The sequence below is a fragment of the Barbus barbus genome, assembly GCF_936440315.1.
Source record: "Barbus barbus genome assembly, chromosome: 7".
Lineage (NCBI taxonomy): Eukaryota > Metazoa > Chordata > Actinopteri > Cypriniformes > Cyprinidae > Barbus > Barbus barbus.
In genome coordinates, this window is record NC_136735.1 from 37841000 (window position 1) to 37854405 (window position 13406).

Genomic DNA, 13406 nt, shown 5'->3' on the forward strand with positions numbered 1-13406 from the left:
CAAAATATTTTTTTATATATATTTTCAAAAATATACAAAATATAAAAAACAATTGGCAAAAAAATGATTAAAAAATGCCGTAAATATATTTTGAAACAGTTTAATATATTTTTTGCCCTTTTTTACATTCTGAGATATATTTTATATATGTTAGAAAAAAATGATATATATTATTATTATTATTTTTATTATTATTAATTATTTTTGGCTGTATGGGATGGACCAGTAGTTGAAAATGGCGCATTTAGTCAATAAATTACTCAAACAGTTCAATTAAATTCATGTTTATTTGTATAACATTTTTAATAATGCATATGGCTTCAAAGTAGCTTTACAAAAAACATGTGATCAGTGCAGCTAACCCATAATATCTCTGATGTGTGGAATTGTTATCGATGTGTCTCTGGGACATAATCTTGGACGTGTCTCTTGTAGATTAACGCTGATTGTCTGTTTTCACTTATAAACTCAGACGTCGTCTGTATATTTCCCTCCACATCCTCATCTTAAATCTCCAATCCCACACCTGCTCTCAGGATCGCCGTAAAAACTGCCATCAAAGTGTGTCTGCCCCGGTCTTACCCACAATCCCCTGCGGTGTGACATCATCAACTGCATGTTTGCACAGCTGTCTCGCTCCAGGGCCAGACAGCACTTTCACTCCCTACCTGTCACACACACACACACACACACACACACCTTCTTCCGCCCCTGAGTGTGTGTTTATTGCTCAGCTTTAAGTGCATGACTGAGTGTGCAAAAGCTCTGAGGTTCATTGATGGAAGTGTTTTTCTGTCCTGTGAAGTTTAACAGCAGCCTATTTAACATTAGAGCATGACCTGTGTGCTCCACACACGAATAATTCCTCAAATCGTGTTGTTGATGGAAGTGTGCTGCTGCTTTACTTTAAGAGAACAGATGCACTGTCTATTTTCACCTTCTGGACCGTAAAACAGGTGAAAAAATCCCACGCGGAGAGAAAGAAACCACCAAGAACATCATCTAAAATATTTACTGCTGGTTTGTTTTGATTCTTTTGAGATGAAATCTCTGCACATTTGCCAAAAAATAGTTGAAAAATCCCACAAAAAGAGGGTTTCATGACTAAAAATTCACTATTTTCTAAATGCAATCTATAGAGCTTATTGTAAAACAGTTAATCCATGCATATGTTTGTTTGTTTAATGTTTAATTAAACATTCTTCTCTCTGGTAATGTATGCAGGTCTTCTCTAATCATTTAGACTCTTAAACTCCGCCCCTGCAAGCTCACGCTCATCTGCATACACTTGAGAGCCCCGCCCACAACTCAACATCCAATCAACAACTGATGCATAGAACCAAGTCCCACCCTACATTATTTCCTTTTCTTTTTTTGATAATCCATTACCCTCATGTGTACAGGTAAGGCTGAAATCAGACTGTAACATGCATTTTTGTTTCAGATTGTTCATGTCTAGTTAGAGTTTAAGTGATCGAGGGCACAATGCAGAAAGCTTGCGAATCAACCTTTGGAGGGTTTGAACCTACAACCTTTCAGTAACAAGTTCAGATTTTTATCTGCTAGGCCACAGCAGCCTATTAGCTCTTATATAGGAATCACTTCAATGAATGCAACTTATATCAATTTCTGCAATACCGGTAATTAATGCTTCTGTTGATTGGCATTATTTCATGTCAATTAACATTGACAAATATTATCAATCCCACTGTACTGACACTACTGGATGAGAACAAAACTTGTGCAAATGTTTTGAGAACATTATTAAAGACCAGAAAACTTTGAACAAACATTTTGTAAATGTTACTGGAAGAATGTTAGTTCATAACATTGGGAGAATATTTTCAGAACATTCTAATAACATTCTCACAACATTTTTTTTAAGTTACGTGAATGTTAGGACAAGTAATGTTTATAGAACAATTTCATAACTTTATTCATATTTGATAAACGTTCTCAAAACATTGAGAATACGTTTTTAGAATATCAAAAATAAATGTTCAAATATCGTTACATTTTGGATGAAAATAAAAATTAGTAGAATGTTGTAAGAAAAGTTGAAGGGACCTTTAAATAACGTTCTAATCACAACAAAAAAAATTGACATTTTAATGTTTTTAGAATATTAAAAATTAACAAAAATTACATATTTTGGGTGAAAATAAAGATAGTAGAATGTATTTTATAAATCTTTAAATAATGTTATAATCACAATAAGAAAAGCCCAAAAACGTTTTTATCACCTAAATTTGTTCTCTTGGATATTTGTGACTGTTACGGTCTCAGGTAGAGCAAACTTCACGGAGAGAAGGGAATGCAAAAATAAAGTCTTTTAATATTATAATCCGCACAAATAGAAAGGACTAACTCAGGGTAGTCTTAACACACGTAACATCAAACAATAACTGGTGGAGAACTGGGGAGAACTGAGGACTTAAGTACACAGGGGCTAATGGGATAATTAATAAACAACAGGTGATAATGATGAACTAAATGAGACAGGCAAAAACTAGGTTAAAACAGACATGTAACAGTGACCCTTGGATATATATATATTTTTAATTAAGATGTATACATCATCTGAAAGCTGAATAAATGGGATTTTCCATTGAATTGTGGTTTGTTAGGATAGGACAATATTTGGTACAACTATTTGAAGATCTGGAATCTGAGGGTGCAAAAAAATAAATAAATCTAAATATTGTTAAAATCTCCTTTAAAGTTGTCCAAATGAAGTTATTAGCAATGCATATTACTAATCAAAAATTAAGTTTTGATATATTTACAGTAGGAAATTTACAAAATATCTTCATGGAACTTGATCTTTACTTAATATCCTAATGATTTTTGGCATAAAAGAAAAATCAATAATTTTGACCCATACCATATGTTTGGCTATTGCTACAAATATAGCCCAGCGACTTAAGACTGGTTTTGTGGTCCAGGGTCACATTTGTGTTAGTCTTAGTGTAGATTATTTTATACTAAACTCGCTCCAGATGGAGCTTTTGGAGGGTTTGGTTGTTGCTGATGTCGTTTCTGGTCTCTGAGTTCAATCCATGTCGGTAGCAAATATAGATTCAGGTTTGACCTTTGATCTTCAGTAGGATCTAGAAACTCTACCTCAATGCAAGGCCTTCATAAGCAGGTAATTGCTCCACTTACACTCAGTCAACTCAAGCCCAACATGCACTGGAGGAAAAAAAGTGGACGTTATCCAAAAACCACAGCAGTGTTGTCTGTCATGAGAGATTTTTAGCTTGTTCCAACACGACGGAGATGTTCACTCGTGCTCCAGAGCTTTGTGGTGGTATTGTGATGCGTTCCAAGAACACATTCCGCGAGCCGAGAACATTGTGGAGAAACATCCATCTCGCCATCGTCAGGATTAACTCTGATTAGCTGTGAGCATGTACACACAAATACAAGACTTCTCGGACTACTTCATATATCCGTGCGTGTCACAGCAGTGTGATTTGAAGGTGTCCATTAGGGGATTTGATCTCGTAGGTGTTTGTGCATGCTTGTATGTGGATTCCTGCATGTGCGAGTGCATTGGCTTTGCCATTCACTCCAAAACATATTTAAGGTTTATGCATTTGAATTGCACATAAAATGTCCCTCTAGCTGGATTATACAGTTTTAACAAAGTAAAGTCATGCATATTTGTCGATCATACATAAATGAAACAAGTAGGTTATTTTCACCTGTGAGGCCCCAAATGGGGGCGAAGGTTAACAGGTTAAAGGCCCATTACTGTAATCATTGTAATATACTGGACATTGATTTTAACTCCATATGGATCACAGGACATATATGCTATCACAGAACCCATAATGAATCCAAAATCTTCACATGATTATCGTATCTTGCCAAAACAAAATAACAAGCAAAATAAATTGAAAAAAAAAAAAACTCAGTACATCACAACAGCATAAATTCTCTAATACACCCTCATCATCGTGTGAATCTATAAGTATAAGCCAATAAAACACAGCATTTGCAAAAAGCAATTAAGAATCAATTCTTCATTCATTCCTAGAGGATGTAAAGTTTTAAGGTCAAAGATTAATTTACACTCCCTCTGTAGAAATCTCCGCTCCATATTTCCACCTCTTTTCTGGCTGTATTATTTGTTTTTGATTATCATATTTTCAGTCATTTATTTCAGTATTTTTCAGTATCTTAGGATGTTTTGCTTCTCACATGAATGTTTTTTTTTTTTTTGCAGTGAACATTACAGAAGTCTTATTTTGTTATTTCAGTGTAAAGTTTTATTTCCTGTGTAAAAAAAAAAAAGGAACTGTGTAATCCAAATGGAGGAAAATATGTAATTCAAATACATAAATCTTACATTTAGGCGTAAATATTTTTGAGTTTTCTGTATATTGTGATCACTTCATGTTTGTTTTGTTCAGTGTCATATTCTATAGTGTTTGTGTGTGCTCTTAATCATCCACAAACTAATCAAGCTTGCTGCAAACTCTGCTCGAATCCTGTTCCTCTCGTGTTTTCTTTCTCCAGTTGAGAAACTGCAAAAACATGACTTTCTAATGAGTTTTTAATTAGTCTTCTTTGACATGTTTTCCAGTGAAAATGTCTGAAAACTACACAAATTGACTTGAGAAGCAACACTGCATTAGAAAATAAGAATGGTTTTCATTGAAGAATCTTGAATGTGTGTATTTTCTTTTATTGCACTGGCAGATTTTTATCTTTCTTTACTTGTTTGTTTTCTGTAGGTCAAACAGAACAGCAAATACTAGCAATGTCATGGGTTCAATTCCCAGGGAATGCCTGAACTGAAATCATAAATCTGGAATGCAATTCAAAGCAAGTTGCTTTGAATAAAAGTGTCAAATGCCAAATGCGTAAATGTAAATGTTTTCAACAACTGGGAAGTAAAAGACAGATGAATACATAAATAAATGTTGTAAAGAGTGAAACTTAATTAAATATATTTTTGAAATTGAAAATATATTTTGTTTCAATTGTCAAAATATACTATATATATTTTTGTACGTTGCTAGGTTGTTTTGTATGTTGCAGTGATATTTCAGTGTTACTATGTGCATATTATTCACTGTGCACCCGTATTCAAAGAATCCATCAAAGAGCAAAAACCTCTTGAAATTAGTTTGTTGCGTATCCAAATAAAAGGATTACATGCCGAGATACTAGCAATCTTCTTTTATTCTTATAAAGTGCAAAAAAGTGCTCAGTGCATGTTAAATTCAACAAACGTATTTATCATTCATTTCAGTGCATGTGCCTCCCCTAGTAAAAAATATATACTTAAATGTATTTGAAATACATTTCTTTCATGCAAAGTATACTACCAATACATTTTCATATTTATGTACTTAATAAAATACCATGCAATTGTACTTTTAGCATTCTAAACTGGTATACTTAAATTCTGTCCATTTGGAATAACTATAACTTTTTTTGTTAGGGTCCTTACATGAGTTAGTCATTATAGATTATATAAACAGCTCATTATAGTGTCTTATTAACAAAACTCAAAGTGCAAATGTTCATTTGTAGGTGGACTGTGCCTGTGCTTCTGCTCTGTTTAGGGATTGTAAAATGGACTTTTAATCTAATACAGAGCACAGCAACAGGAAGTCAGAGAGCCAGAAAAGCATCTGATGATATATTCCTGATGACAGAATTGATCTCCTCTGCGCTCGCTGGCCATCAAGAGCAATTATGAAGCTGAAAGACTTGCAGAAAACAACAGGCTCTGTTTACAGAAACACTGTAACTATAACCACTTCTGAAGCCTTGCGTCAACAAACAGTCACTTTTTAGAGCGCACTAATCCACGAATCGGTCAGGAACCTCCCGCTGCGGATGACTCCCACGTCTCAGACGGGTCAGAGCCGGGACGGGAGTGTGTGGATGCATCTTTCTTGGAAATGACAACTCATTGGGTGCCGATGTTTCAGCCAGTCTCAAAATGAGAGCTGAAGTTCGAAGAACAATGACTGGTTTGGAGGTGATGATGAGGCGTCTCGATGTGAACTTTAGGAGGTTTTGGTAATGATGGGAAAACTGGGAAACACTCAGGATGTTCTTACAACCTCAAAGCTTTGGATGAATCGTTTCTGCGCTGCGTGTCACAGATGCCAAAGCAAATGCAGTTCCTCTTCAGGAACTCGTGCTGCGTCGAAAACGCTAGGGTAACGTCTTCAGCGTGACCACGCTCTGAATACATGTGCAATCTGTCCAATGGAAGGGCGAGACGTCACGGGCGATGTAATCGACCAGGAAGCATAAAAGCACTTCCTTTCCCATCAGATCCAGCGCCCACTCTCTGTGTTCGGAAGCCCGCCCCGCGGTTTCTTCCCCCAGAGAGAGGGCTCGACACCTTCACCGTCTTCCTCCGAGGTGGACGGTGAAGGACGTCGATGAGCTTTGTAAAGCTGCAGTGTTTGCAAAAGCATATTATTGCCGAGGCGACCGCGTGCATTACGTCATTCTCATTCTTATTATGAATCCTTTTCATATCAGACCGTGTTCACTCGTCTGGTTGTCTTTCTGCATTTAATTTTTGAGGAATTAAATGATGTATTTCATCTAACTAGGAGAGGTTAGATGTGTATATATTGTGACGAGTCGGCTGCCTCCCCCCTGTCCATCATCACCACCCCGTCCCGTATTCGCCACCCTTCACCAGGCTCCCGACGGGAGTGGGTGTGTGAGAGAGGAGGGGCGCTGACACAGCCAGGGCTGGCGGCGTGTGATGAGGCGCACCTGATGTGAATAGAGCCTCATCACCGCCGCCGTTTAAATGCCAAGCGCGCCTCTCCTCGGGAGACCGGTCTCTTCCCCGTGCATGCACGCTGGTGTCCTCGTGGGTCCAGGAAGGGTGCATCGAGGAGGACTGCCGCACCCGTTAGGCGGCTGACGGGCCAGGATGCCGGGCCGTCGAATCCCCCAGAAGCGCCGGGAACCCAGGAGATGCAAGAGACGCCGCCGCCACTCGCTCCCGGCCCCGAGAGGGGAGCGCGTGCGGCCACCGGACTCCGCCCCTTCCCTGGACCCTTCCCTTCTGAACACTACCTTCCTGCACAAGCCCCGCGGCACAACGAGGACACCAGATTCCCCGTTTATTTGGACACTTTATTTTACCCCTTATTGTTTAATAAAAACCTCTCCGAGGCTTGACGCCACACCCACTGTGTCTGTCGTTTGCTCCTCCCGCCACAGTGGTGGAGAATGCGGGCAGGCGGAGCTAGACAGCGCAGTTGGGCAACATCTGATGACGTCACCCCCTCTCGCGCGCAAAAAACCGTGAAACCCGCACGGGGACAGAGGAACGACGGGGACAGCCTCCCAGCCACCAAAGGGGTAAGTGACGTTCTTTCTATTGGTCATTTACCCTGTGGCTGGTTGAGGCTGACAACTAATACCCGGTTTCTCTGTCCAGGACTTCTGAGGGCCGGCCCCTCTGGGGAAGAGCAGCGTACATCGCATTACACGGTGCCCATCTCTCCTCAGTGCCCTCGGGAGATCGGTCTGCCAACCCTGCCAGTGTTCCAGGGTGCAGCGGTCTCCAGCGAGCGCTTCTCTCAGTTACTTCTGCCCGGAAACGTAGCGGAACTGAGAGGCTCGCCGCCCCTTCGTGGGTCTTTAGAGCAGCTAGAGCGGCTGTCCCCTGCCGGTCTTCTGCTTCAGGGCACCGAGCTAGCAGCTCTAAGCACACCAGAGGCCAGTCTCGAGAGACTGGTTCCCTTTGTAGACTATTTGGCTGCATGGAAACTACTGCCAAATGTGTCTCCATGGGTCCTGCATACTGTAGAGAGAGGCTACAGAATCCAGTTTGGTTCTCCTCCGCCTCAATTCAACGGGGTGAATCCCACTCAGGTGGGCCCTGAGCAGGCTCTGGTAATGGAACGAGAAGTAGAGTACTCTCTTGAGGAGGGAGGCCATCGAGGTGGTCCCTCCTCACGAAAAGAGAGTCCAGGTTCTACAACCGGTACCTCATAGTTGCCAAGAAGGATGGAGGATTGCGTCCCATTTTAGATCTGCATCAGTTGAACCTTTCAGTCAGCAGACTGAAGTTCAAGATGCTCAAAACTCAAACAGGTAAGTATCTCCGATCAAGTCCGAGGACTGGTTTGTCACGTTAGATCTAAAAGACGCATACTTCCATGTCTCCATCGTTCCCACTCACAGGAAGTCCCTGAGGTTTGCTTTTGGGAGCAAAGCTTACCAATATCGGGTGTACTCTCACCCCGCACTTTTACATCAACAATTAGTTGATTCTAGCTCAATCGGAGCAGCTGGCAATTCGACATCGAGGTGTCGTTCTCGCGCACTTGAAAGAGCTGGGGTTGAGACTGAACACCAAGAAAAGTGTGCTTTCTCCAGTACAGAGAACCACTTATCTAGGCGTGGTGTGGGATCCGACCACAATGCAGGCATGCATGTCCCCTGCTCGGATTGTGTCACGTCACTCAAGAGAGTGAAAGAAGGCCAGTCACTCACTGTCAAGCAGTTTCAGAGACTGCTGGGTCTGAGGGCAGCTGCGTCCAACGTGATACCTTTTGGCCTGCTGTACATGAGACCCCTACAGTGGTGGCTCAAGATCAAGACCAACTCCTCTCATTAAGAGCAGTGCACATTCCTGGGCATCTCAATGTGGGAGCAGACGTTCTGTCGAGATAGGGGCCAAGGCCCAGGGAATGGATGCTTCACCCCGAGATGGTGAAGCAGATATGGAGAGTGTTTGGCCAGGCACAGGTGGATCTGTTTGCGACTATAGAGTCAGCTCAATGTCCCCTCTGGTTCTCTCTGACTCCTCCAGCTCCTCTGGGACTGGATGCGATGGTGCAGACTTGGCCGAGGCTTCGTCTGTACGTTTTTCCCCCCATCGCTCTGCTCCCGGGAGTTCTGACAAGAGTGTCAGTCTACTACTGGTAGCGCCGTTCTGTCCGGGCCGAGTATGGTTCTCGGACCTGATTTCTCTCCTCGACGGCACTCCAAGAGAGATTCCCGTCAGGAGAGATCTCCTCTCACAGGCGTGGGGCACTATCGCCCACCCCCGCCCGGAGTTGTGGAAGCTGTGGGTGTGGCCTCTGAGGCACAGCTCCTAGCTTCCGGTCTCTCAACCGAGGTTGCTGAGACCATCATCCAATCCAGAGCTCCCTCTATGAGGAAACTGTACGCCCTGAAGTGGAGGCTCTTCACTTCATGGTGCGGAGGTTGCCAGCTCGACTCAGCTAACTGCCCGATTGATACAGTTCTGGAGTTCGTGCAGGCTTGTTCCTCCGCAGGGTTAACCCACTCCACCCTGAGGGTCTACGGGCCTACCATGCCCTTCTCGGTGGCCTTTCAGTGGGTAGACACCCCCTAGTACATGTTTCTTCCAGAGGCTGAGGCCTCCGGCCAGAGAGCTTATACTATGTGGTGGATCAGGATGCTATTCCATAGCCTCGAGTCCTCTGCTCTCCCCTTTCCTGGGGATCAAGACTCACTTCTTAGAAGTTGGCCTTTGGGACGCAGGCCCCGCTGACTTTAGCCACTCGTGGCCCTTTTTCTCTCGCCCTGGTTGTGGTCCCGAGGGATACACACAGGGCAGGGACTTGTCAGTCTGGTGGCGTGGGCATCTCGTTCCCCTAGCGTTTTCGATGCAGCTCGAGTTCCTGAAGGGGAACGTCTCAGGTTACGCATGTAACCATGGTTCCCCGAAGGGAACGAGACGCTGCGTCTCGAGAGCCACAATTCCGGCATCCGTGCCAGCGCTTGCATTATGTCACATGCATAACCTGAGACGTTTTTGCTCATTATCGCGTGCTTAACTCTGTGTGTTTGCATGATGAGGGACGCTGGCCTTCAGAGCCAAAAGTCACCACCAAGGCGGCAAAAGGGGGGACGTCTGTCACCGAACACTCAGGAAAAGTAAACAGGAGGAACCCAGAAGAGAGGAGTGCATATTTCCAAATGTCTTCCTCGGCTGCTCGTGTCTCATTGGAAAGATTGACCTGTTTTTTCTTTCTTTTCACCACAAATACTAAAGATGTTTTTCTTGGAGGCTATTAAGGAGAGTCATGCTTCTTCATTTTTGTAAAAACAACCCCAACGGCTCCAAATCATCATGACAGATTTGTGCTCTTTATAAAACAGGCCATCAAAGGAAAATGCAGGGTTATATGGCTAGCAACTTTAGCTTATGAACTCCATATGACGAAAACTTATTTGAAAGATAATATAAAAATGCAAAACATATTGAAACATATTTCTTAAAATCATTTTAAAATATACATATTTTGCCCACCATACATTTGAATCCAAGAAATTATTTTTTGAAGAAATCGCGTTTTAAGAAACACTTTATTTGTTATCTATAACTTGTGTGAACATAAAACATTTGAATCTGCAAGGAACATACAGTGTTCCTTTCATAAAATAAAATAAAATAAAATAAAATAAAATAGAATAATACATTTCATCCACATTTGCATTTAGCCTAAATGTAGGCTACTTTAAAATAGGAAATGCATTTTTTTGCCCCTGAAATACATTTTGAAATATATTTGAAGGTTGAAAGTAACTATTTTAAATTTCTGGTTTTATTGGTTTTCTTCTGTCAGTTTCACTTTTTGTCTTCATTTTTCTATCTGACAGTAAAACTTTCAAACCTCGAGCCTTTAAAACTATTTTACACTTTTAGGCCAGGCTTTGTCAAGCCAACATCAACGTTTGTCATCAAACTTTATCTGTCTAATTATTTTATAGTAAGGTCATAAAGTAAAATAACAAAACAGCAGTTCATTTTACTGTTTTATGATTAAAAAAACAACTTGTATCATCTTACTTTTGTCAAAATCACTTTCAAGCATGATCCTTTAGTGACTTCATGCTTTAATACAGCTTAATCATAAAGTGCATGTCACTTTTTACTGCGTTTTAGGCAGTGTTTTGCTCAGCGACAGACAAGGTCTTGGATGAAGGAGGAATGAACCCTTCTGACCCGGACTGATTCCCAGCGCTCTCGTGAGCGTGATAGGCTCTATTTTGATTTTATGACATTCCTGCCCCATTTTCTTTGTCTGACATGAATGTGGGCAAAATTAAACAGAGTCCTGACCTGATTAACATGAAGCAACCCAGTGTTTCAGTCGACACGCACATACCCAAGACTGAACAGATGGTTGAAACTGCCTATCTGTCTGTCCATCTTAAACATCAAGCTTTTAAAGCTAGTTTAAAGGGATGGTTCATTGAAAAATAATCATTATATAATATTTTTCTCATGACATTCCAAACTTGTTTTGAAAAATGTTGTTTTGGACCCCATTGATTTTCACTGTAAGGACAAAAAAGTGTGTTTAGCAGAACAAAGAAAGCCATACAATTTTCATTTTTGGGTGAAAATGTATTTTGAAAGCTGACATAAATCTTTCCATTTTAGATGATTTTTATTTCTGTTTAGTGACATTAGTGGCGCAGAAGTTTGAATGCATTGCACTGGAACTCGTGACAGGAGCGTCAAACTGTCCTTTCCAAACTGAAAAGACAAAAAACAGGGAGCAGAAGTCCTGTCTTTATGAATATCCACAGGCTCTGTGCTCCGTATGAAGGAGGATATTTCATGTGCAGATAGTGATGAGAAGCACATGACTGTAGCATTCTCTCATCAGACTGGGTCAGTGGAACAAACGCAATCCTCCTCCTCGTTTCTTCTTCTTTTCTTCTGTATATGTTTGTTTATTCTAGCTATCCTCCATCTGAACCTGAAGCAGTAACTCAAGTGGTGACCCCATGTTGTAGAAGCCACAGTAAAACTAAAGGATTGCATATTAGAATGATTTCTGAAGATCATGTGACACTGAAGACTGGAGTAATGATGCTGAAAATTCAGCTTTGATCACAGAAATAAATTATATTTTAACAGATATTACCATAGAAAACAGCTGTTTGAAATTGTAAAAATATTTCAAAATTTGTACTGTATTTTTATCAACTATATGCAGCCTTGGTAAGCAGAAAAGACTTCTTTCAAAAACATAAAATAAGAAAATGTGATTAACCATTTAGTTCTGTTCTGTTCATGCCACTTACACTGTAAGCCTACATTATTATTTTACTTGCAATCATATACAGATATAATATAATACTAAAAATGATAATAAAATAAGCTCATATGATTTTTTTTAATGATATGAAAATGTATAATGTTTATATAATTAATTATTTATGGTATAATATATCTGCTATATAATTTGCCTTATTTGGATGGCAAAATGTGATTGAAATATAAACTGCACAATTTGTTGATTCTTTTTTTCCAAAGAATTGCAATTAGACTGAATAACCATGATCATATAATTAATCAAAGGCCTATATCTGAGCATAGTTGTTGAGATCTCAAGAAGTTTAATTCTCCACTGGAAATTTGAGAATTGAACATAATTCCCATATAATCCTATAATTCTCCAGTGCTTCAAGTCTTACCTCTCCAGTAGGTCCTTCAAGGGTGTCTTGGAGGGGTGAGGTTTCTAATTCAACTTCTTGCTACTGGGGTTCCTCAAGGCTCAGTACTTGGACCACTTCTCTTCTCCATCTACATGTCTTCTTTAGCATCTGTCATTCAGAAGCATGGTTTTTCCTATGATTGCTATGCTGATGACACTCAACTCTACCTTTCATTCCAACCAGATGATCCGTCAGTAGCTGTTCGCATTGCAGCCTGTCTGACAGACATTTTTGGCTGGATGAAGGTTCATCACTTTCAACTCAACCTTGCTAAGACAGAACTGCTTGTGGTCTCAGCCAACCCAGCACTTCATCACAACCTCTCTATACAGATAGGTTTGTCAACCATAACTGCTTCCAGGACAGCCAGGAACCTTGGAGTTGTGATGGATGATCGGTTAAGTTTCACAGACCATATTGCTACAACGGCCCGGTCCTGCAGGTTTGCCTTATACAACATTAGAAAGATTAGACCCTTCCTAACAGAGCAGACTGCACAACTCCTTGTCCAAGCTCTTGTTCTGTCCAGACTGCACTATTGTAATGCTCTCTTGTCGGGCTTTCTTGCATGTATTATCAAGCCTCTGCAACTGATCCAGAATGCAGCAGCCAGAGTGGTCTTCAACGAGCCGAAGAAAGCTCATTTCAAACCTCTCTTCATTAGCTTGCACTGGCTGCCAATAGCAGCTCGCATCAAATTCAAGGTACTGATGCTTGCCTACAAGACAACCACTGTGCTGCACCAATGTACCTAAACTCGCTAGTTCAGACCTATGTGTCCTCCAGAAGCTTGGGTTCCGCAAATGAACAACACCTCGTGGTGCCATCCCAAAGAGGCACAAAATCACTCTCACAGACCTTTTCCTGGAATATCCCCAACTGGTGGAAGGACCTGTCTCAATCCAAGAAGCTGAGTCTTT